Genomic DNA, 25,040 nt, shown 5'->3' on the forward strand with positions numbered 1-25,040 from the left:
AAAGGAATGGGAGCTGGGGCCATTTGAGAGCCCCTCAGGCTTTTCATCATAAGGGCCAGCAAAGCTTCCTATAGTTAGACTGATGTTAAGGTAGAGGTGTACAGGAAAGTGGCTTGAACAACTGTTGCAAAGTATATTGCCTCAGCTCATACTGCAAAAACCGCATTAGGGAGTTTTCTTTCCCCCCCTTCATCTTGTTCCCCTCATTTTTTAATGTTACAATGAGTATTTTTCATTGTATATTATTATTATTATTATTATTATTATTAGTAGTAGTAGTAGTAGTAATAGTGTTGCTATTGAAAATGTGTATTAATTTTTACATTTTTTATCCCACTTTTCCTCCGAGGAACCAAGAGTGGTGCCTCACAACTACTCTGTGAGAGAGTAGGCCAAGAGAAAGACGACTGGCTCAGAGTCAGCCAGTGAATCTCATGGCTGAAAGGGGATTTGAACTCAGGTCTCCCCAGTCCTAGGCCAAAACTCTATTATTTCTTGTTTACACAGTCAGACAGGTGTTATTGACTGGTTTGTTTTATCCAGACACCGAGTCCTTCCCAAGGACCTGGGATGGCTGAATTTTATTATCAATATTGTTGTTATTATTATAGCTAGCGTCACAAAATATAGGCTGTTCTGAATAAAGTTGTTTTTTGTAATTGGCTGATGGTGATTTCTGTGGCCCCTATGGTGCTGAGGTGTTTTAGAATTGCACTAAGGGCACTAATCTCTACTGGTATTGCTTTATCGAACAGTTTGACTTGTTTTTCTTTCTTCTCAACTACAGTTATATCTGGTGTATTGTGTGGCAGATGTTTGTCTGTTTGTAGTCAAAAGTCCCATAATATTTTTGCTTCTTCACAAAGGCAACACTTGCTGTTTGTTGTGGATTTTTCTATTTGCTCTTACTGCATTTGTTCTCAGTGCCTGTTTTTGTGCAGTCAGTATTAAACCCTCTGTTTCTTTCTTCAAGTTGTCAGTCTTGAGCCACTGCCAGGTCTTGGTGATATTTGATTTTCCACTTATATTGTGCAAATATTGACCATGCAGTGGCTTATTTTTCCATTTTTCTGCTTGATTCTTTACTTGTTCTTTCTTGTAGGCCTGCTTTGTTTCATTGGTGATGAATAGTTTTTCATTATTGACCATTTGAAGTGCATCTTCTTCATTGTCCTTGATATATTCTTCAAGGCCTCTTTTCTCCTCCTCTACTGTTTGATGGACTTGCAGCATTCCTTTTCCACCTGAGCTGCGAGGGAGGTATAGCCTATCAACATCACTGTGGGGGTGCAGAGCATGATTGATGGTCATTATTTTCCTGGTCTTACGATCTAGCGTCTCTAGCTCTGCCTTGGTCCAGTCTATTATTCCTGCAGTGTATCTGATAACAGGTATAGCCCAGGTGTTCATGGCGTGTATGGTGTTCCCACCATTTAATTTGGACTTTGGGATTTTTCTAACTCTCCTGATGTATTCACTTCCAATCTTTCTTTTAACTTCAGTGTGTGCAATGTTATCAGCCTGGAGAATGCCCAAGTATTTGTAATGTTCTTTCTCTTCCAGGTTCTTGATGTTGCTTCCATTGGGCAGTTCTATTCCATTCGATTTCTATACTGCCCTTCCAAAAATGGCTCAGCACGGTTTACACAGAGAAATAATAAATAAATAAGATGGATCCTTGTCCCTAAAGGTCTCACAATCTTAAAAAACCCCACTCTAACCACTATACCACTGTATATTGCTTTTCCACAGAGGTCTTATAATGGTTTACATAGCAAACAGTATGAGAAAATGATTGGGGTTCCCAAATGGGATCACAATACACACACAAGACCACCCATAACCATTGGAGAGATGCTATTCTGGGCTGAGTAGGGACAGTTGCTCTTGCCTGCTAAATATTAGACAACTACCACATTAAAAGTTGCTTCTTGTGCAGTTAACAGGAGGTAAAGGTATCATCTACTCGGCACAGAGCTCTGAGGTTTTTCTTCTTACAGGAGGGGCAGAAGGTACTGTTGTTCAAATGTGTATGCACAAAAATATTTTTCAGGAAAAGAAAAATGTGGGCTCTTTTCAATTTCTAGGGTTCCTATAGAATCAAGTTATAAAAATGTTTTATTGCTTCTGCCCTTTTTGCACTATGGATGACACATTTGCTCAAAACTACCTGTTATTTGTCCATTAAAAACATTGTATTACTATATTAGATTATTGGATTATATTTTTTAAAATCATGAATGGAGATTCTAATCGCCAGCCACACTACTGTAATACAACAGGATTTGTTGCTGCTTTAGAATAGTGTAATCATAACATCCAGTGCTAGGTACAACAGTGATGTAAGCCTCATTCATATACATGGCTCATTTTAACACTAATTGTAACATTTGTGGTAAACCAGCAATGGTGTTCCTTCCTGAAAGGAGCCTTTGGATGTCCAAATACTAGAGCAGCTGTTAGCAGAAATAATTTACATTCATTGTAAATTACATTTGCTCTTTGTGCAAAGCAATCAGCCATAATGGGGCAAATCCTAGATTTCTTTGCTGTGGAATATTTTGAATATGCAGTGTATTTCTACCACAGTTGCCTGTTAATTACTGATGTAGGCTTGGTTTTTAGTTTTTGGTTTTGGTGTGAAGTCAGGGTTAGCTCTACCGTATCTAAGGAAGGCTCAGGTAGAGCAACCCAGATGGCAGATTTTGGGGAATTATGAAAAAGAAGCAAATTATCAACTATTTGTGTATTCCATTTTCTTTCCTCCATGAGACTCAAGATAGTGTGCATGGGTTCCCAGGCAGTCTCCCATCCAGTCACTGTTCAGATCCAGTCCTGCTTAGCATCAGCAAATTTGCTACATCACGAGCCTTTACACCAAGACTGCACAATATAAGATCTGGTCTGCGGGGGATTCATTTGGTGGTCCACAGGTAGGATTATTCTCCTGCAACACCAACCCAGAAAGGCAGAGGGCCACTCTTTGGGTCAGTTTCCTCTTCTCCAAAGGGGCCATTCTCTGTCTTCTTGGAAACTCCTGTACAGCACCACCTATGCATGTTTAAAGTTGTGTTGTCAAGTCAATGTCAGCTCCTGGTGACTACAGAGCCCTGTGGTTTTCTTTGGTAGAATACAGGAGGAGTTTACCATTGCCATCTCCTGTGCAATGTGAGATGATGCCTTTCAGCATCTTCCTATATCACTGCTGCCTGATATAGGTGTTTCCCATAGTCTGGGAAACATACCAGTAGGGATTTGAACTTGCAACCTCTTGCTCACTAGGCAATTTACTTCCCTGCTGCACCATTAGGTGGCTACTCAGACATATTTCCAGAGTGTTCCCCGTGAGGCTTAAGTAAGCATGCCTAGGATTGCAATCTGAACGTAACAGTGATTTACGGAGGGGAGAGGACTTGACATTTGCTTGGGACTGGCATGCATTCCAGGTGCCCCGCTGAGTGAGCAGGGGCATGGCCTATTTTCTGGCTGCTTTGCTTAATTAAAATGGTAGGTCCCTTGACAAGGGCAAAAGATCAATAGGTAACTAATAATTGCTTTCATTAATATTCTAAATAATTAATTGTAATGTAATAATGTTGAAAATTGACAATAGCCCCCAACCACTATGTCATGGTTGGTTCCGGCTCACCAGGGCATTTGGGTTGTGCACCTCTGCTATAGAAGATGCACTGGGACCACCTTTGCAGGTGCCTTTTTTTGTTTTTTGTTTTGTCAAACTGTGTACATGATGTGTTAGTTCTTCAGTGTTAGAGCTGCTCTATTCATGCACTTGTATCATGGACTGTCTATGGAATAACACTGAGAAGATGTGAGGTGATATGAAAGCTCAGTGGTGTTTGGGCTTTGAGGACCATTTCATACATGCACACCATCCCATGATACTGCAGTCATGTATGAACTTTGCGATAGAAAAGGTGCTTTTGTATAATGGTGTAAGAAATAAATATGCACAGGTGATGTGTGTTTAATGTTTTCATCATCAGCTCATACCATCCTTCTGCCCACTCTGCCACAAAATGAATCTTGTCTTTGCAGCAATACTGTGAGGTAGGGATGTGCAAGCTGGCTCGATTTGAAATGCAGTTTGAATCGAACTGGCCCGGTTTGCCGGTCTGAATTTGAACTGGACCAGCCTCCCAAAGCAGGGTGACAGTCTGAGCTTGAACCAGATCAGCCCCAGTTCTAAAAGAACCGGTCCAAATCGGTTTGGGGATATACTTGTAAAAAGGAATCCAGCAGGGATTTCCCTTTACAAGTATAGGGGCATTCCCTAAAGTAAGGCAGGGGGGTGAGAGTAAAGGTACTTAGTACCTTGATTTCCCCAGCTGGGCATGGTGAAGTGGCAGAGGCGACCTCAGTGGCAGGGGAGACCGTGGTGGCAGAGGCTCCTGCAAAACCCTCGCCGGCCAAAGGTGGCAGGGGGGTTGAAGGAGCCCCCACAGCCCCCATTGCTTTGGCCACCTCCGCCACAGCTGCCTCCATCCCCCACTTGGAAAACCAAGGTACTAAGTACCCTTCCACCCCCCACCACTTTATTACAGAATGCCTCTACACTTAAACGGGAATCTTTGCTGGATTCCCCTTTACAAGTATATTCCCAAACCACCCAATGAACTGGTTCAGCCCAGTTTTATGGCTGAACTGGGCTGGACCTGGTTTGGCCAGACTCGGATCTGGACTGGGCCGGGTCATTTCTAATCCTATCCAGATTCAAACTGAACTGGCCAAATCAGTTCTGTGCACACCCCTGCTGTGAGGTGGGTCATTATAGTTCTCCTGTGTTTATTAGGAGGAACTAAGATGGAGAGCCTACAGCTTAGCCTTAGACATGGCCTGCTAACTTGGCAAAGAGGCACCTTTTAATATGGTGATTCTCTTTATTTAGCAGTGGGAGAGTAACTGGCGCTATCCACTCCCAAAGCAGTACCTTCAGTGACTGTTGCTGGTCTCTATCTTATGTTTCTTTTTAGATTGTGAGCTCTTTGGGGACAGGGAGCCATCTTATTTATTTGTTATTTCTCTGTAAACTGTCCTGAGCCATTTTTGGAAAGGCAGTATAGAAATCGAATAAATAAATACATAAATGAATAAATGGCCTAAGACAGAGTTCCCACCTATGTATGACAGAGTTCCCTCCAGATGTTGCTGAACTACTAATCTCATCATACCCAGCCACCATAAATTGTAGTTGGGGGTAATGGGAGTTGTAGTTCAGCAACATCTGAAGAACCACAGGTTGGGAACCCCTGGCCTAAGATGTAATTGGAGCGTAGTGAATTCCCTCCAGTGTATCCCTATAGCTACCCCAAAACATCATTTCTCTTTGAGCTGTGTATTTCCCCATGAAGCAACTTTCATTGTTTCAGTTAAGAGTGCACAGTGTTCATGTCTAAATATGATTTATTAATAGACCGTAGTAAAATATGAAGCAGCAGAAAATCACAGACCATTTAACTTTCTGCCCAATACATGTCCCAGGTACACTGAAATAGTTAGATCTAAGTACTCAGATTTAAGTGACTTAATCTTTTTTGGCTGAAGTCCAGTGATACAACCCAGTGGCTGTAAATGGGGCTCTTCCATTAATGGGAAGGTATCTATGTGTGTGCAAAGCTCTGTTGGCCAGTGATGGCAACTGGCTTCATGCAGGTACGAGCTCTGGACTGTAGCCTAGTACTTCAGTGAGGCAGAGTGTCAGAGCAGTATATTCTTCATAGATGACATCAGATGTTTTCCTCCATTACTTAGGACAGGGGAAGATGGGTTAGGCAGCCCCTGGGGAAATGGCTGCTCCTGGGGGGTGGAGGGTGGGAGAAATGGCAGCATTTCCCATAATATCACAACACTTGTGATATTGCTTCCTTCCTCTGGGCATTATGAGTCAGTTGCCAGTGGGGAAAGGGTGGCATTTTAAAGTGCCACTGCTGTGGGTTCCCAGAATTTAGATAGTTTCTGGTTAGAAAATAGAAGGGAGCTCACCTCTTGGATTCAGGAGTGAATCCTCCCTCCTCCACCTTCCCCTCTGCTGCATCAAAGCCATCCAAGACATCAGCTTGATTCACTGCATCCCACCCCCGTGTTTCATCAGCACGATGCAAAGTTAAAAGTATCTGATCAGAACTAATATTGATAATTGCCCTAATCATTACAGCTACTTTAAATGTGTTTTCTTTTGATTACTGTAAGCTGTTTTGGACATATTTGATGGAAAAACAGGTATATAGAGAGAGTAATAAATACATGAGGGACTGGAATGGGTGGAGTGATCAGCTAGACTTGGCTTGGCCTGCATTCCATTGTGGTGGCAACTCTGCTTTGTGAGAGGTCACAGCCAATGAAGGAAGAAAATAAGGAATGCTCCTGATCAAATCTATGGATTGCCCTGCCTCTTTCCCTCTCTCTGGCTATAACCAATTTTAAATGTTTAATTCCCCACCAACACGTGGAATTATCTATCTATCTATCTATCTATCTATCTATCTATCTATCTATCTATCTATCTAACACATTTGTATACTGCCCAAAACACAAGTTTCTGGGTGTGGCTCATAGCGAAGAAGACATTCTCATAAAAAACCCAGGGCCTGAGCTGTTTAGGGCTTTATACCTTATAGCTTAACCCACGCAGAGCATCTATACTCTAGTACTTGATTGCTCCCCTAACCCCGTGCCACAGCTCCTCTCATCTCAGATCTCTCCACCCTCACCTGAGCCACCACTCTCCTCCTCCTCCTCCTCCTCCTCCATCCCACTGCTTCCACCAACCCACTTACCCCTCTTGGTCACTCCTCCATCCCTTTACTCCAACCCCCTCACCCCTCTTGGTCATGGCTGCAGCATTCCTGGTGCCTATTGTTCCCCTCAGGCCACTGACAGGCTTTGGCCCGTCCCTTGCCCTTCCTTCTGTCTCTCTTCGCCTCCCTTCTTTCTCTCTCCTCCACTCGCTCTACCTTCCTTCCTTTCTTCCCCTCCTCTCCCCTTCCCCCCCTCCCTAGATATAGATATAGATCGTGTTTCCTCATCTAATATACACAACGGCAGCCTCCTTCTCCTGAAGGAGAATATATATATATATATATATATATATATATATATATATATATATATTCCTCCCCTCTGCAATCAAGAACATCTTCTGACTAGTAAAAGTTGCATTCCAACTGACCTTAACCATCACAGGCTCTGCCTCCCTATCTGCATATGGAATCCCCACTGCCCAATCACGATGGTGCTTCTGCTCGCAAACTCTTGTGAGAGCTGCCACACATGGGATTAGCCATGGGTATTCCTTAGAGAATTATATAGATAGATAACCAAGACCTTGTACTTTGCCCAGAAACTTATCAGCAGCCAGATCTTTTAAGACAGAAGTGATACCCAGAGCCAAACCTAACTGCCGCATTCTGGACCAACTACAGTTTCTGGACTATGTACAAAGGCAGTCCCACATAGAGCACATGGTGGTGACCAGCAGATATACTACTAGTATGAGGTTGTTTATCTCAAGAAACAGATGTAGCTGGAGTATCAGCCAAAGCTGATAAAAGGCACTTCTGGCCATTGCCTCAACCTGGAAGAGGCTTGTGTCCAGAAGCATCCCCAGACTGCATACCTGTTCCTTCTGGGGAAGTGTGACCTCATCCAGAACAGGCAGATCAAAATCATCATACTTTTAACTTTTTTAATCCTGTGAAATTCTTTTAATTGCTTCTACTCTGTTTTATTTTGTTTTAAATTGTGTACACCACCTAGAGACACACAACAACAACAACAACAACAACAACCCCCAGTGAGGAACTGCCAACCATGTTCAAATTATTAACTGGAATAATAGCAGATGAAGTGATGCAATGCTTATTAACTAACAAACAGCTTCCAGTTGAACAGAAAGGAAATTGCCCAAACACCAGAGGCACAAAAGACCAGCTGCTGATTGACAAAATGATTTTACAAAATTGCAAGAGAAGAAAAACAAATCTAAATGTTGCATGGATTGACTACAAGAAAGCCTTCGATTCATTGCCTCACACATGGATACTAAAATGTTTAGAAACAACTGGTGTCAGCAAAAACATTCAGATATTTATTTTAAAAAAGCAATGAGCATGTGGAGTATACAGTTAACAATCAATGGCGAGACACTTGGACGGGTTAGCATTAGAAGAGGCATTTTCCAAGGGGACTCACTATCCCCTCTGTTGTTTGTAATCGCCATGACCCCACTTTCACAAATACTAAACAAAACAGGCCTCAGATACCACACATCTAAAACATCAAGTCAAATCAACCATCTGCTGTACATGGATGAACTGAAGTTGTATGGAAAGTCCCAGTCAGAAATCGAATCACTGCTAAGCACTGTCCGTATAATCAGTAGCGATATAGCAATGGAGTTTGGACTAGACAAGTGTGCTGCATTAATAATGAACAGAGGGAAAATAAGAAAAACAGAAGGTATAGAACTGCCCAATGGAAGCAAGATCAAGAACCTGGAAGAGAAAAAACATTACAAATACTTGGGCATTCTCCAGGCTGATAACATCGCACACACTGAAGTTAAAAGAAAAATTGGAAGTAAATACATCAGGAGAGTTAGAAAAATCCCAAAGTCCAAACTCAATGGTGGGAACACCATACAAGCCATCAACACCTGGGCTATACCTGTTATCAGATACACTGCAGGAATAATAGATTGGACCAAGGCAGAGCTAGAGACGCTAGATCGTAAGACCAGGAAAATCATGACCATCAATCATGATCTGTACCCCCGCAGTGATGTAGATAGGCTATACCTCACTCGCAGCTCAGGTGGAAGAGGAATGCTGCAAGTACATCAAACAATAGAGGAGGAGAAAAGAGGCCTTGAAGAATATATCAAGGACAGTGAAGAAGATGCACTTAAAATGGTCAATAACGAGAAACTATTCAACACCAATGAAAGAAAGCAGGCCTACAAGAAAGAACAAGTCAAGAACTGAGCAGAAACATGGAGAAATAAGCCCCTGTATGGTCAATATAAGTGGAAAATCAAACATCACCAAGACCTGGCAGTGGCTCAAGACAGGCAACTTGAAGAAAGAAACAGAGGGTTTAATACTGGCTGCACAAGAACAGGCACTAAGAACAAATTCAATAAGAGCAAAAGTGGAAAAATCAGCAACAAACAGCAAGTGCTGCCTTTGTAAAGAAGCAGATGAAACAGTGGACTACCTGATCAGCTGTTGTAAAAAGATCGCACAGACAGACTACAAACAAAGGCATGACAAGGTAGCAGGGATGATACACTGGAGCATCTGCAAACAATTTAAGCTACCAGTAGCCAAAAATTGGTGGGACCATAAAATTGAAAAAGTGGTAGAAAATGAAGATGTAAAAATATTATGGGACTTCTGACTACAGACAGATAAACATCTGCCACACAATACACCAGATATAACTGTAGTCGAGAAGAAAGAAAAACAAGTTAAAATAATCGACATAGCAACACCAGGGGATAGCAGAATAGAAGGAAAAGAGATAGAAAAAATACAAAATACAAAGATCTACAAACTGAAATTGAAAGGCTGTGGCAGAAGAAGACCCAAATAATCCCAGTGGTCATTGGTGCCCTGGGTGCAGTTCCAAAACACCTTGAAGAGCACCTCAACACCATAGGGGCCACAGAAATCACCATCATCCAATTACAAAAAGCAGCTTTACTGGGAACAGCCTATACTGTGATGATATCTGTAACAACAGCAACAACACTGACAATAAAATCCAAACAAACCAGTCAATAACACCTGTCTGACTGTGTAAACAAGAAATAATATCAGGTGGTATAAAAATATGATGAATAAATAAATATGAAAATAAATAAATAAACAGTATCCCAGGCCGCAGCCAGCTCACAAAGGCAGCCTTCAGCCTTCACTGTACGGAATTACAAAGCACAACTTTAGCCACTATCGTGAACTGCAATAAAGACAGGGGCTGATATACTATAAGTGCTGACATATCATACTTGTGGATCCAGGAGGGATCTGTGCTTGCTGCTTCTGCACCAGCCAGCAGCCCAGCAGCATTGTTAGTGATGACATTGGCTGGTCTGTGCATATTAAGCTCTGTGTCAGAACAGCTGCCACTTATTCCCACTGGGAATGACAGGAGTAGGTCACAGCTGCTCTGATGCAGAGCTTAGCATGCATGGAGTAGCCCATGCTGCCGCCAGCAATGCCAATGGGCAGGTGAGTCGCTCAGAAACAGAGAGAGCAGATCCCTCTTGGACCCACAGCTCGCTGTGTGGTATGTCTGCCACTGACAATTGTACCTTTGTGAATTATAAATTAAGACCCTTGTCTCTGCCAATGAAGCGATCATTTCTCCCCCTCAACAAAATTATAAATGAGACATGAATTTGACATCTAAGGCAAGAGATTGAAAAGAGACGGGAAATAAACTAGACGTTCACCTCTCTCCGGTGATTCCCGTACGCAAAGATATGAAAGCCGCTTTCATAATGAACCAACTCTTCCTCAGAATAAGGAGTTATGATATTAAGGACACGTTTGCTCAAGATCAGCGTGGCTGCAAAGATAAGAATTGATACTGCCTCTGAGACTAGTGCCTGCCCTATTATTCTAAACAGGTGGGAAAAAAAATATTTATGAAGTGCCTCACCAAGAACAAAGGCAGGTAGACAGCATATGAAATCACTATCATTAACTGAGAGGCTCTAAACAGATGGCAATTAAATTTATTATCTCCTCTCTTCCAGAGGAATTAAATATATATGCCTTCTGCATACAGCAGATATTGCCCTCCAGCTCAACAGGCTACAAGAAAATGGTAAAAGAGGGAAGAATCTCAAAAATGCGTTCATCCTCCAACACCATCCTTTCATTCCCATAAAACTTGCTGCTGGCTGAGCTATTTGAGGATCACATTGCTTTAGATATAGGACATGGAAAACCTGCTTGTCTGTGTTGAGTGCACACTAAACTGCAATGGGTGCCCATGACAGAGTTCTCCCATAACTGCTTTGCCGCAGGCACATCGAAACCCAGGCTGTCAAACAACATTAGCCCAACTCGAAAATAAAGAGCAGGCTCCCATACCAATGGGTATGTGCATTGCTCCTCAGCCTTAGCTCAGCAAATGCGACATAACACCATGGCTGTCATGCTGCATTTTATCTGCCTTCTGTGCACAATTTTGCAAGAGCACTCTTGTGCAAAACACAGGAATTGCGCAATCTAAGTTGGATGGCCATAATTTCCAATCATGGCCAGATGGATGGCCATTATTTCCAATGGCCATCCATAGGGAAGAGAGCTGGTCTTGTGGTAGCAAGCATGACTTGTCCCCTTAGCTAAGCAGGGTCTGTCCTGGTTGCACATGAATGGGAGACTAGAAGGGTGAGTACTGTAAAATATTCCCTTTAGGGGATGGAGCCGCTCTGGGAAGAGCATCTATGTTCCAAGTTCCCTCCCTGGCAACATCTCCAAGATAGGGCTGAGAGAGATTCCTGCCTGCAACCTTGGAGAAGCCGCTGCCAGTCTGTGTATTTTTAGGTAGGAGAGTTGTTCTTGTGGTAGCAAGCATAATTTTGCTAAGCAGGGTCCACCCTGGTTGCATATGAATGGGAGACTAGAAATGTGAGCACTGTAAGATATTCCCCTTATGGGATGGAGCCACTCCGGGAAGAGCAGAAGGCTTCAAGTTCCCTCCCTGGCATCTCCAAGACAGGGCTGAGAGAGATTAATTTCTTGCCTGCAACGTTGGAGAAGCCACTGCCAGTCTGTGAAGACAATACTGAGCTAGATAGACCAATAGTCTGACTCAGTATATGGCAGCTTCCTATGTTCCATTGTATTTGCACCATTTTTGCATTTTGCAGCAAAGCGGTTCTGCTCAACTGTGCAAACATTCTTTTACAAGGTAGTGCAGTGTTGCACAGTATGTCAACCTATGAGGTTGTCCTCATGACTGCTGGGCAGGGGCTGAGGAAGGCTTGCAGTGGCAGGAGGCGGGGGAGGCAGGAGCCTACCTATCTTCCCCCACATGAGCCCTGCTGCACCTGGCTGCACCACACTGCATGCCCACACGATCAGCTGGGCAGCAAGTGGCACAGAGATTGATCCAGAGTTGGGGGAAGGGTGCCTAGCTGCCAAGAATCCCACAATGAAGAAGGCCAACACTGAAGGCAGTGGCACAAGAAGCGCAGTGCACTGAGGAACCTCCTGCTGCTCGGTCGATCTTTCAGCTCTATGGTCACAATGGCTGCCAGCAGCTCAAAAGGAGTTTCTGGCAGATCAAACATCCACATGACCAGGTGGTGAAGTTTCAAACCTGGGCTACCTAACAGAGGAGCACCAGGATCAGGTAGCACAGATTGGGCTTGTTGCGAGAATGACCACATTGTGTTTAAATGAGTAGATTCAGTTACTGTTATGATTTGGTACATGCTGCTATACGTCCTCAGTACTACTGTACAATTTATAGTTGTCTAGGAGAAAGATATTGTATCTGTCTTGAAGAGCTTTTTTCCTGATGGTCTAGCAATGTGCTCTACCAGCACAAGGGGGTTTAGGAGTGACCTTATGGGCTTAACTCAAAGATAGGATTGTTCTGTTGCTGCCTCCAATCAAGTAAATATGCATTGTCAACCAAGAGCCCCTGGTGGCGCAGTGCTAAAACTGCCGCCCTGTAACCAGAAGGTTACAAGTTCAATCCTGACCAGGGGCTCAAGGTTGACTCAGCCTTCCATCCTTCCGAGGTCGGTAAAATGAGTACCCAGAATGTTGGGGGCAATATGCTAAATCATTGTAAACCGCTTAGAGAGCTTCGGCTATAGACCGGTATATAAATGTAAGTGCTATTGCTATTGCTATTGTAAGAGGCTACATAAATGCCTGTTACATTCTAACACTTTTAGGAAATGTGGACAATGCAGCATATAATACAGTGAGCAGCCATTTTTCATTCAAAGAATAGTACTAACCAAATGGCTATTTAATTCAAATGTTTTGCATGAGTATTACCACTATAGTTCATTATAGTTATTAGAAGGGTGACTGAAATTCTAGTCTGTCCAGTTCTATTAAACAGCTGTAACTAAAATAAAGGCCTTCTTTCTAAATTGATCTGTATCGCACAAATAATTAATAGTTCACATTTATGCACTGAACTTCAGCTCATATAAAAGGAAAGACTTATAGGTCCTGTTTGGACATAGCGTGAATCCTCGGGTAGATGAAGCTGCGGTTAATCTGTGAAGCCAAGAATCATGCTGCAAATGATTTACTAATTGCAGAATGGCAACTTTTGGCTTCTGGGCAGAGGAACCTCTCCCTCTTCCTAGTGTGCCCCGGCTGTATCCCAGCAAGTTTCATTCTGCTCACGTCACCAAAATGTGGGCAACGTGCCAGCATGCTAGTGAAGCTGCAATGTTGAGGGGGTCTGCTCAGCATGATTGTGACTTTTTGACAGTGTTAGCCTGTCCTAGGCCGGGCAAAGACATTTTAACCCTTTCCTCACACCAGTCACACCACTGTCTTCCACAGTTGGGGAGGAAGGGTCTTGTGCCTCCCCGCTTCCCTCCCCTGGAAAGAGAAGATTGAGCTCCTCTCTTTCCACTTGCCATCACTATTTGTGACATGCCCACACAAGCCCATTCTCCAGTAGATATGTCTGGAGACTCATGGGCACCCCATTTCTCCAAGGACTTCTATTTTTCCCCTCCCCCTAGACTCACAGTGGCTGTTTTGCATTAGCCTGGGATCCTCGTTTTCCCCTTGTCTGTCCACCCAACCCGAAACCACTCAAACACCCACAGTGGCCTGGATTACTTTGAAGTCTGGAAGTGTTGGGTGCAAGGGGGAAGGTGCAGATTATGAGTTCTATTGTTAATCAGGGGTTCCAGGAGCCCCTTAACAGCAGCCTCCCCCCATATTTGGAAGGATTACCTCATGAGAGTACAGTCAAAGGGAGAGCTGAAACCCATTGGTGTTTCTGTTTTCTCCGGTGGGCTGGCCCTCTGATAAGAAGGCTAACCCTCTGGCCAGCAAGCTTACATGAGGATGAGTATGTTAGGTCTTTCTCACTGCCTTGCCCATGTCTGCTAGCTTGGTGGCACCCTTGAACCAAACCCCAGGATCTTTTGCCTGTGTGTGTGTATATATATACACAGACAGACAGACAGTGTATATATATATATATATATATATATATATATATATATATATATATATATACACACACACACACACACACACACACACACACACACACACAGTATACACACACACACGTGTGTGTGTGTACACACAGTATATACACACAATATATATCCCCTCCTAGGAAGTCAATAACAACTGTTCCTGGAGTACCAGCCAAGCAGCCCTAGCCCTTCTGTGGTCCAGCAACCAGTGTCTTCCCCTGGAATTCTTGGGTGTGTCCCTTGGTCTGGTTTTCCTGCCCCCACACCTTTGTGTGCATTAAGATCAAAGAACTACATCCATTGATAACATCTGAGAGCCCCATGAATGGAACTGTGGTTGGGTGACAAAATTGCAGCTCATGCTTTTAGAAATCACAAACTCAAACCTCTGCCACGTTTACCTCTGGTTTAGTGTTATATTTGAACAGGGCCATAGACTTTCTCTGAATTTCTTCTCTTATCTGTCCTTCATCTTAAGGTGGTAAAAAGAATGTTACTCTTAACAAGTTAAGAAGAAAAACACACAGGTTAAATGGCAAGGTTTGAGAAACTGTTTGCAACAAAAGAACTCTTTTTCATAGTGCCTATTCATACAAAACAATATAAGCAGTAATTTGCTGAAGAGGAAGCATGAGTCACACTTTTTATTTCTCTGCTTTTACTGCAGTGTAGAAAGTGAGACATACTCATTTGGAATGGATTGGGGTTGGATAAAGACACTTGCTGTTCCCTATGGCTTCCAGAAGACATCTGGGGGCCACACACATTTTACAAGAATCAATAATAGTAGAAGCAGGAAAGAGGAAGCATGGATCATATCATACAGTTTGCAGGATCATTGTAATTTATGATCCCCCTCTGTTTAGCCAATGTGAAATAGACATGTATATATTCTTATTATTGGCATTGCCTGGAACTGCTCTTGTCATTTTTCTTCATCATGCCAACCATTATTACTATTACTAAGAATATGTATATACCAGTTTTCAACAAAAACATTATCAGTGTGATTTACATAGAAAAGGGAATACAATGGCAGATCTGGCCACAGTTACCCACGCCTTAGTCACGTCGCGGCTGGATTACTGTAACGCGCTCTATGTGGGGCTGCCCTTGAAGAATATCCGGAAACTGCAGCTAGTGCAAAACGCGGCAGCAAGGGTGTTATCCAGAGCTGCCCGTTGGGAACATATCACCCCCATTTTGAAAGAGCTGCACTGGCTACCGGTTCGTTTCCGGGTCCAATTCAAGGTGCTGGTTTTGACCTTTAAAGCCCTAAACGGTTTGGGCCCAGGGTATTTGAGGGACCGCCTGCTCCCAAGGGTTGCTGCCCGCTTGACGAGGACATCTGAGGGGGCCCTGCTCCGGGTGCCGACAATGAGAGAGGCCCGGCTGTCGTGCACTCGGGACAGGGCCTTCTCTGTTGCTGCCCCCAGACTCTGGAATGCTCTCCCAGTGGTCATTCGCTCCTCGGACTCCATCATGGCTTTTAGAAAGCTTGTAAAGACTTGGCTTTTTACCCAGGCTTTTACATAATCGTTTTTACTGCTGCTTCTGGGTGTTTTTTTATTTCTTGTATTGTTTTATGCCTGTTTTTATATGTTTTTATACTCTTAGCATGTTGTTTTTATTGTGTTTTTATTGTATGTTTAACTTTTGTAAACCGCCTTGGGGCTATATTTTAACGAAAGGCGGTATAAAAATGCAAAAATAAATAAAAAATAAATAAAAATGGTTCTTTATCCCAAAAGGGCTCACAGTCTAAAACACCTGCTGGAGAAAGATGCTATGGTGTGGTTGGATAAGAACAGTTGCTGTCCCCCTGCTAAATATAAGACAGCCACTAAAGGTGCCTCTTTGTTCAGTTAACAGACGTTCCATACAGAACAGGGACAGAAAAATGCAGGTTGAAGACTACAATTTAACTATATGCTCTACTTTGCTCTGTTGAGTCTCTTCTAGGGATGTGCCCGAATCATTTTGGCTCCTCAACAGAGGTGCCAAAATTATTCTAGCTGCCGCAGCCAAATTATTTTGGTAGGGGTCAAGTGGTAGCTTTAAAAGGATGCATGCAGGTCTTACCTGCACCTCCACCAACCCCGCCACCCTTCCGCGGTGCTGTCTGTTGGTTCTAAAAAGCTGTGCCACATGGCTTTGGTGCTGCTCCCAGCAGCCCATGTGCACTATTGGCATACACCTGGCCACCATGCTTGTGCGGCAGCCATGTGCATGCTGAAGCCATGCATGGGCTGCTGGGAACAGCACCACAGCCATGCAGCATAGCTTTTTAGAACCAATGGTGCTGTGGTGGTGTGGCAGGGGACAGCAAGGGACCAGGTAAGATCTGTGTTCCTCCTTTAAAGCTACTGCTCACCACCAACACCAACACCCTGTGGCTTCATGGAACACTTTGTGCACATCCCTGGTCTCTTCAACTTTGGATCGAGAAAGAAACCCGAAATGCAAGCAGGTTCAAAACAGATCAAAGAACCCCTGGAAAATAGAGGTTCCTTTTTCCTTTCTTGTCTTCAGTTCATCTTGTAGTAAGAAACTGTGCTTGCTCAGAACCTTTGGTAGAATAAGATGTTTGGAGTTTAGTCACTCATAAATCCCAGGAAACACTAAGAACACAGAGTAGACCTAAGCTGTTTAGTAAGTGGTGGCTAAAATACTTTGGGATGCCTTGTACAAAGTCAAGGTAAGAACGGAGTTCTTCTCATGGTCAGTGGTAAGAGCTCCTCCAAGATCTGCAGGGAGATCGGGTTTGCCCAACCTTCCCTGCAGACAATCATTCACCTTTCGCTGGACGGGCGGATCACCCACCCAGACAAGTATCGGCTCTCCTGTGGTCCGCCTGCAGCTTGCCTGGCAGCTCTGGGGGTCGGGTGCAGGGAAGTGCCTCTGTGTGGTGCCCCACCACCCCTCCCGGAGCCCAAATAATGTACCACATGAGTGTGCGGTGCATTACTGGGATCCCCCCTCCCCCCGGAGTGTGCCCACCATGGCTGCAAGAAGCTGCAGCAGACACATGATCATAACAATGAGGTCAAGGGAGCATTCACTCCCTTAACTTTATTAAAGCAGGAGGTTTCACAGGCAGGTTTGCCACCATGTAGCCACCAGGATTGGGTGTGATCCCAGTGGTTCACACAAGCGAGCAAAACAGGGCTGGCTTAGCCCAGTTTTGCTCACTCATGTGAATAGCCTCAGTGTTGAACTGCAATGAATTAAAAACCTCTGAATGAAACTGACTCCAGTTGTCTCCCATTGTACAGAACAGCCCATAAATTGGTACAGAAAACAAATGTCTTCAAAGTACGCAAATCTGCTCAAAGAACCCAATTTGTTTTAGGGCACAGATCAGAGGAGATCTATATGTAATAACCTTAAACTGATATAGTTTGAAAAATGTAACATAATGTGTTGAAAAATAATTAAAATAATTATCTCACATTAACTGTAAAATGAGCTGTAGGGAAACTATGAGAATTTGAAGGTCAAGGAGTCAGAATATTTGGAGAATGATGGTTTTATCTACAGAAAGAAGGTGTAATCAACAGGTTTACAGTTGCTAAAGGAGATTGAAGAGAGAATATCAAATGTATTTTATTGTTGCATCCAAATTATTGAACAACAGTTTTAACTGATACAGCAATTAGTATTCTTGGAAACTTTTCCCATGCCTATGTATTAAGAAACAATTTAACATCTGGATATTCCTTTCTTGGCTAACATTTGGAGGTCAACACAGAATAGTTAATCATTTTTATGGAGCCAGAGATTTATAATCTGTAAGCAGTAACAATAAATGCCACTGAGGAAAATATTTCTCACATCTGAAATTGGTGCATAGCAACGATAGTTTGCAGAGATCAGTTCCATCTTGTTATTTCCGAATACCACATATTTTGGTTAGGTTGTGAGGAAGAACTACAAGAGTCTAAATTATATTGTAAACGTTTGAAAGTTGACTAAGTAAAGGGCACATCTTTGATTGAAATTTACCTTTGCTAAATTTTAGTGTTCATGCAACATTATATTGTTATCATGATGAGTAAAATGATGTGCATGTAACTGTATAAGCATAAGGGTCTGTATGTATGAGAATAGGGCTTGTATGAGTTCTCTTCACATGTTATGTTCATTGCACATACAGTGTTATGTACAGTAGCTGATGACATGTTATGTGCAGTAGCTGACATGATGAGGAAAATTGCTCAGTAGTCCCATTGAAAGGACAAGGTAGGAATTGCCTGACTTGCCCTTTACATTTCAATGGGATACATTGAGTATTGTTTCTCATCATGTCAACCAGTTTACCTGTGTCTAATGTCCTTATAGTTTGTCGTCAAGCTGGAGGACCAGATATCATCTGAACCTGCATAGTGTGGTGAGAATCAGAAGCTTCTATTCTCTCCTAAGTCAGAGAAAAAAGAATTTGACTAGCATCTTCAATGAATACTTAAGGGACATGTTCCAAAAGGGGGAAAAGTTATTTCTATGAGTGTAATTAATATTGTGAGGTATATTTTTAGAAGCTGGGTTTAAAAACAAAATGCATACCTAGAATTTCAAGCACTTGGTTAGCCTTCTCACAAGCATAAGAGAGTAGTTTCCATTAGAAATTCCAAACACTTGCCAAAAATTAACCATTCAGAATTATGGCTCAGAAGTAAACCCCGCTGACCTCAGCGGGACCTGTATGTACGTGAGGAAGTACATGCAGCATTGTCCAAGAATGACCAATTCATTTGTGCTTTTAAGCCAAGAAAGAAGTCTGGCAGTTTGTCCCCTGCAGGGCACTAAATCAAATGTGGACACTGGAAAACGGACATGAGATGAGAAAGTAAACAACTGTCATATTTAAAAGTAAAAATAGCTGGACAACCACAAATGGTAACTCTATATCATTTACAAAAAATGTTGCACAAAATTAAGATGTCATTCCCCCTCTTTCTTTTATTATGGCAATATTTCCAATATGTAATATTTTACATATTGTATATATGCTACAAAGACTTACACTAATATTTTTAGGATGTTACTGAGTGCCTGTGCACTTGGCTCCAAAATTCGAAACCACCAGTATACAGTTGCTTTGTACCCATGAGTGTGTCTTTTTGCATTTAATATATTAGGATTCTGGGGTGGGGGAAGAGGTGGAATTGGGAATTGAGAGTAACATGTGAAGCATATATGGGAAGAAAGACAATGAGCCCTTCCTCATGATCATGAGAAAGGGCTCGAAGGGCTGAGGGGAGGAAGCCTTTAAAAGCTTATCTCTCCTGCAGATGATCCATTCCGCTTTGCTGGGTGCACAGCACTGGGTGCTCCACCACTGTCAGCAGCAAGGAGATTTGGGGGTCAGGAGGCCCTCAAAACTCCCATAACACATTGCACAAGTACGCAGTGCATTATGGAGATTCCTCCAGCACCGTCAGGGAGCCCTGCAGTCTCCTAGCCCCAGCTGCAAGCAGCCAGGGCTGGCAGAAAACCAAAGAAACGAGGTCAAGGGAGGACTTGCTCCCTTAACCTGATTTTGAAGGCAGGCTCAAAGTGGTTTTGCCATCATGCCGCTGCTGGGAGTTGAGTGGCTCCTGGTGGTTTTCATGCGCAGGCAAAACCGGGCTGGGCTTCCTTAGTCTGGTTTTGCCTGCACGTGAGAACAGCCTTAATGAATTCAAGTTGAGTTGAATAGGGGTAACAGATCCCGTCTATAGACTTAGAGGCTATTCACATGGACTGCAAACATTGGGCTAAGGGAGCCTAGCCCGATTTTTGCAGTCCGTGTGAACTACCGGGCTCGGCTGCGAGCCTGGTGGTTCCTGAGCGGGTAACCTGGTCAAGTAACACGCCCCTTAAACCGGGTTTGCAGAGCAAGCGCTTTGTAAATCTGGTTTTTTAAATTGTGAGTAGCCGCGGTGCAGCTCCGCACCGCAGCTACTCACAAGGACACCCCAACCGGGAGACTAAAAAGCAGCCTCCCAGCTCGGGGGTCTCTCCGGTATGCCCTGAGCTCTCACGCAGGGCGTACTGGAGCTTCTGGGGGCCGCACGGCCCCCAATCTTCCCAGTCCCCGCTGGCTCCGTAATGGAGCCGGCAGTTGTGTGGGCAGCCGCTGCGGTGGCTCAGAGCAGACTGGCTGGTTGTCCGCTGTGGCCGCCCAGAGCAGACTGGCTGGTCCTCACAAACCCCCTAGAGGCTTTTCTCACCAGTTGTGAGAAGAGCCTCTTGGTTTTTTTTTTTTGTTTGATACCCAATCCTGACATGCAGAACCAGGTCCATAACTCTGCAGCAGAACGCAAGGATTCCATGCACAAGTTTCCAGGTTCAACTGGAACCTCCATTTAAATGTTAACTGGCTTCTTCAATTAAATGATCTCAGGTGTAGGTCTGGGAAAAAGCTCCACCTAAGACCCTGGAAAGCTTTAGTTGGAGCAGACAATACTGGAGTATATCCCCTGCTAATTGAACAAAGAGGCATCTTTTAAAGTGGTGATTTTCTTATATTTAGTAGGGGGAGAACAACTGGCCCTATTCAACCGCAGCACAGCATTCTCTAGTGGCTGCTGCTGATGTCTACCTTATGTTTCTTTTTAGATTGTGAGCCCCCTGGGGACAGGAAACCATCTCTCTCTCTCTCTCTCTTTCTCTCTCTCTCTCTCTCTCTTATGATTTTATTTTAATTTATTTTTCTATTTTCTCAAAGTTCTCAAACCAATTTGATAACTTCTGTTGAAAAGCAGTATATAAATAGTAGTAGAGTAGAGTAGATGATCCACGTGTCCAACTCCACATAGGTCAGCTGTATATGCTCATTGTTCATACAGTATATCACTGCTATTGAAAACAAACATGTAAAACTAGTTCAGGACCAGGGAGCCATAGTTTGGGTGGTTGGTTGGAAGTGGTTTTCAGAGATCCAGATATCTCACATGGTCTCATGCCTAACTGCATACACAGCCCTATTGCTAACTGGGCAAAGAGGCACCTTTTAAAGTGGTGATTCTCTTTATATCAAACAGGGCAAGAGTAATTGGTCCTTTTCAGCCCCAGCACAGCACCTCTCCAGTGGCTGTAATTGAAGTCTACTTTGTGTTTATTTTCAGATTGTGAATCTTTTGGAGACAGGGAACCATCTTCTTATTTTTCTATTGAAACAGCTTTGCAACGTTTTGTTGTTGTTGAAAAGCTGTATATAAATAATAGCAGTAATCATGCAGGGCATGATCTAAGGGTCAGAACTATATTTGCTATTAGTTCCTGTAAAGGACTAGTCAACTTACTGAACAGCACTTTTAAGTTTAATATTGATGTTGCAACCCCCTCCTCATGAGGGCTGTCCTTTCCCCTGACAGTGCACTGAAACGATGCTGCAGCCAAAGCCTTGTGAGAAAATAAAGTAGAGATGTGTGTGTGTGTTTGTGTGTGTATATGCAGGGTATGGCTGCTAAAAATAGACAGAAAGATAATAATTTTTAAAACCCACAAAGACAAATGAGGAATAATCAAAGAAAAGAAAGTGGAATAGACTAAATAAGTCAATGAATGTAAACACAAAGGAAAACTGAATAAGTAGGGCTGTAATTGTAATGGACAGATAAATTAAACAAAAAACAAATCTTCCATATCTCCACCTTTCTGTGTTTCGACAGAAGCATAACATGAGATATTGATGTGGTACACATGACCTTTTACTGGGGCGGGGAAGGCGGGGAGGGAGGCAGGATAGCACCTAGCTTCCCTCCAGATGATCTCTCCCATCCTCCTGGTCACACAGCCCATGCGGGCGCACGAGAGGCTCTCCCTAGAGCTGTTTGGCCATCTAGAGGCCAAGAAAACACAGCCTGACTTCCAGAAATCCCTAAATGCATTGCATGAGGAGCATGTCACATTGAGGGATTATCCCTCAGCTGAATGCATGCATCCCAAGCAAACATATGACCAGGGGCCTGGGGGAGTGGGGAGAGCACACTTGCACCCTTTCACTTGTGTAAAAGCTGGGGTTAAAACTCTGGGCTACTTGGTGGGGCAGTGCCAGGACTGGCCACAATCATGGTGCTTCACATGAGCAGCCCTACCCCAGTGGGGCTGCTCATGGGAACAGCTTCACTGAGTGTAGAATTCAGTCTCCTAAACATCTTATTAACATAAATTCTCATTAAAAGGAAAAGTAAGTTCCTAGTCCTCTTGGTTACATAAATAGACTTGGAATTTTGGGTTATAGATAGCTGCTGGAGTCTCAGAAGCAAGAGAGGGTTGCGGTTGCAACCCAAAGGCTCTTTACTTTTGACATGGAAGATAAAACAAGGAAATCTGAAAATATAGTTCAGTGCAAATATGTTGTTTTCCCCTTGCAATTTCTCCACTTAATTTGACCCTTCATAATCCAGGCAGCCTAGTATCCTCACTCATAAATCATTTTCACTCTCATTAATTTTAATGAAAAAGACTCAGGTTACAGTGATCCAATGCTGTTGTTTATTCTGACCATTTTTATGCAGTTGATTGCTCAATTAAGCAATAGTAACCTACCCAAACTGTCTCCGCTTCTTTTCACAGTAATTAGGCTGCCTTGTTAGGAGAAATTGGAAAGAAACAGAATGAGTTGTTTCTTTTCCATATTAACAAAATTACCACTGTTAACCAATACGAAATTAGTGTTTTTATTTCACTGGAGACATTAAGCAAATCCAAGATGAGCCTGCTAAGGTCTCATTCTCACAAAATACAGAAGACGAAGTTCTGGATTTCCAGTGAGACTCAGTGTTTTCTCCATTCACGAAATGTTCCACATGGCAGTAGTGCTCCTGGCAGAAAAGAATTCCCTTTTTCTCCTTTGATGAAGGAGGTGCCTTCTCTATTCCCAGCTAGTTATGCTGTCAAAATTTGAAAATATCAGGCTTGCAATGCAAATTGACCAAGCTCAGAATATGTGTGTGACACCCATGGGTGGCCTGCCTCACAGTGTATAATCCCAGCCAGGAAGTGCAATAGAGAACCCTATCAATCCACCATCTATGTTAGGGTGTGGGATTTGGGTCTGATTCTGCTGAGTGTGTTCAGTTTATTTCCAGATGTTTTCGCCTTTAAGTTTACCTGGGCTTGTCCACTGCCACCATTGGTTTCTTATGAAGCTGCTGTAACGCTCAGGGTTTCTTATCCTAGCAATGTGACTTTGCAGATGTGGGGAAGGTGGTTGACAGGAATCACTCAATCAGAGATGTTTCAAACAAAAACAAGAATAAAACTTTATTAATGATGTTGAGATTTGTGTAAAGGTAACGTGCACCGTCGAGTCGGTGTCAACTCCTGGTGACCACAGAGCCCTGTGGTTGTCTTTGGTAGGATACAGGAGGGGTTTACCATTGCCATCTCCTGCGCAGTAAGAGATGATGCCTTTCAGCATCTTCTTATATTGCTGCTGCCCAATATAGGTGTTTCCCATAGTCTGGGAAACATACCAGCAGGGATTCGAACCGGCAACCTCTGGCTTGCTAGTCAAGCCATTTCCCCACTGCGCCATTAGGTGGCTGTGAGTTTTGTGTACACTACTATTAAACAGGGCTCTTAACTTGCTTGGTTACAGTACTGATGATTCTTTTTACAGAGCTTGGTTGTGTTTCACTCAGTACTTAAAACTTTCTCCCAGTTGCTTCCTAGAACTGTCCTCTTTTACCCAGTCCTTATCACAGACTGCCATTCACTCAGTCTTTGTCACAGACTGTCTTTAATCTTTTGAGTCTAAAGCATCTCCTTTTGAGACTGCTTCTCACCAGACCCCAAAATCCACACCTTCCCTCTCCACTTCTGACTCCCAACTCTCACACCCTAACTGCCCCTTGCGACTGACAGCTTCACTGCGTTCCAAGCTAATTTGCATACAAATAGTTCTGCTCCATACACCACTGTGTCATTTCATCCCATAGAGTATAAAAAATTCGACTCATCCCAGGCTGAATAATACTTCCTCCACTGTACAACACCTTCAATAATGGAAGCAGGAGGTTGCTTTAACAGGGATGCTGGGGAGAGGGAAACAATAGCCTTGACTGGTGAGTTTGCCAACTCTCCGCTCTGTCCCTCCATTGATGGTGGCAAGTGTGGGCAAACGCCCTCAGCAGTGACTCCACAGGCCTTCTGCTGTCCCCCACATGGTGCTACTGTTGCTGGCTTCTCTCCTCCTGTCCTGATCCACTGCCACTTGGCTCCTTCTTCCTTCACTTCTGTCTCCCCCTTCCTGCTGCAGCTTGATTATTTCTTGGGCTGTACTGGAATGCCAGAACCGCCTTGCTCCCAGCTTCACATCTCCTCTGGCCTGGTATCCTGCTTCAGGCTGAGCCATAGTCTCCTGCAAAGCAAAGATCAGAAATGCACCAATCTTGGATATCTCCAGGACTGGCAACAGATTGACAACAGGTCAGGATCGCAGTCTGAGTCAATCAGGGAACACAGAAGCTGGATGCTACAATTGAAAGGTAAAGTTTATCAGCAGACTACTGGTTTATATAGCCCCTTGCTTAGGGAGGGTGACTCAGCCCCTAAGGAAGATGTGATTCTTAGGGGCTGTGATGGAACACTAGTCACCATTCCTATCACCATTCTTCTGGTTTGTGACTAGATCAACTAGGTGACCAGATCCCAGTCACCATATATCTTGATTTTTTAAAAAAATGAAATCACCTTTCACCATACTTTAAACCATATATAACTATATAAGCTGTTGGCACCACTTCCTGAGTACTATTCGCTTTCTCTCCCCAAAATATTTTGAGTAGCAGAGTATGACTGTGGGCATGAGGGAAGCAATTAGAGTACT

Source organism: Hemicordylus capensis, chromosome 3 (assembly GCF_027244095.1).
Source record: "Hemicordylus capensis ecotype Gifberg chromosome 3, rHemCap1.1.pri, whole genome shotgun sequence".
NCBI lineage: Eukaryota > Metazoa > Chordata > Lepidosauria > Squamata > Cordylidae > Hemicordylus > Hemicordylus capensis.